Source organism: Bison bison, unplaced genomic scaffold (genome assembly GCF_000754665.1).
Source record: "Bison bison bison isolate TAMUID 2011002044 unplaced genomic scaffold, Bison_UMD1.0 scf7180017848479, whole genome shotgun sequence".
NCBI classification, from domain to species: Eukaryota; Metazoa; Chordata; class Mammalia; order Artiodactyla; family Bovidae; genus Bison; species Bison bison.
In genome coordinates this window covers 8,145-10,185 of record NW_011479052.1, presented here as the reverse complement: position 1 = coordinate 10,185, position 2,041 = coordinate 8,145, and positions in this window count along the sequence as shown.

Here is a 2,041-nt window from a genome sequence, read left to right as displayed (position 1 = left end):
AGAATCAGGCAGAGAAAACACCAGTTCCTACAGTTTAGCCTGTAGAAGTTATGCTGGGTGAGGTGCTCTGGGCTCCCTAGGGTGAGTGTGAATTAATCCATTCAAGCCAAAACAACAAATCCGGTGAGCACTGTGAGGGTGTCATTGAAGGGGGGCTTGTAAAGTAGACCCTGGTGTTCAAAAGACTGTTGATCTCAAGGAAGATGGTCATCTAGAGAGCAGGTGCTCACAGGACTGGCTTTTGAGTTCAAGAAACCACAGGCTGCCTGCTGCCCAGACAGATGCTGAGGCAGCAACAGCATGGACCAGTTTAGGGAAATTGTCAACAATACTCGTTTTTTGATATAAGGATATGAGATTTGTGACTTTTACAGCTTACCAAACAAAGCCTAGGAAGCACTTAGGAAGCATGGTATACACTAATTCCATGCCTCTTCCAGGAAGACTTTCTAATACGTTTCTGGGTTATCACAGAAGCTGTCTTCATTTCAACATTGTCAAGTAATAATCATGACTTGTGTGTTGCTATGATAAAGATACATCAATATTGCAGTGAACTCTCATTGTGTTTTTCTTACAAATCAACGATATTACTATTGAAACTTTAGAACCAACTTCTATCTTACTTTAATACATGGAAAGATTAAATGATCACTTACATAATGGCAACTTCCAGATATTTAACATCAATGCTAAAAACCTCCATTTAGATGGTCATTGTCCATTTTACATTATGGTATCCTTCATCTTCTAATGGAGGATAGATAGAAATTGTGTTGCAACACAATATAAAAAGGCTAATCTTTAATAAACCATAAAAAATCTACGTTTCCAAACACAGTAGAAAGCTTAGTATGGATTGAGTGTTGAATTACATTCACGTCAAAGAATCTCAAATCATGTCATTATAAACGAGCATACAAATAGCAATCCACTCGAGTACTATTGCCTGGAAAATCCCATAGACACAGGAGCCTGGTAGGCTACAGTCTATGGGGTTGTAAAGTTGGACACGACTGAGCGACTTTACTTTCACTTTCATACATACATTCTTAAGAATTGTGACTTTCTAACCATCAACCTTCATCTCACGAATCATGCTAATACGTCCATTTTCTATGTGTTTTAACTATGGAGTACTCCCTACAGTCATTGTACTTCATAGAAACTTCTGAAAACAAGATTGATGAAATGCCTTCTATTATGCAATCTCTGATATTTGTTTCCATTTAACTTTTGATTAAATACTATTCTACATATTGGTTACATCATTTGAACTTTTTTTTTTTGTATATACTTTTGTGTTTTCTGATGCATGTTTAGAACAAACCTCTTCCATCATTTGTTCCATTACTAGAGTTTCTCTCCAGTGTGTGTTCTCAGATGTTTAGTGAGATAAGCACTCCGACTAAAGGCTTTGCCAAATTCAGTACATTCATATGGTCTCTCTCCGGTACGCATTCGCTGATGTTGAGTAAGAGCTGAGTTGTAACCAAAGACTTTGCCATATTCAGTACATTTATATGGTCTCTGTCCAGTATGCATGCGCCGATGTTCAGTAAGATTATAATCCTAATAAAGGCCTTGCGACGTTCTGTACATTTATAACGTCTATCCCCAGTATGAATTCGGTGATGTTGAGTAACGGCCGAACTCCTAATGAAGGCTTTGCCACATTGTTTACATTTGTATGGTTTCTCCCCAGTATGGATTCGATGATGTCAAGTAAGAACTGAGCAATGATGAAAGGCTTTGTTACACTCTTTACATATATAAGGCTTCTCTCCAGTATGGATTCGCTTATGATAGGTTAGATCTGAGTAACAGATAAAGGCTTTGCTACATTCTGTACATTTATAAGGTTTCTCTCCAGTATGAATTCGCTGATGTTGAATAAGATTTGAGTTGTAGGTAAAGGCTTTGCCACATACTGTACATTTATAAGGTTTCTCTCCAGTGTGAATTCGCTGATGTTGAGTAAGAAATGAGGAACGATGAAAGGCTTTGTTACATTCTTTACATATATAAGGTTTCTCTCCAG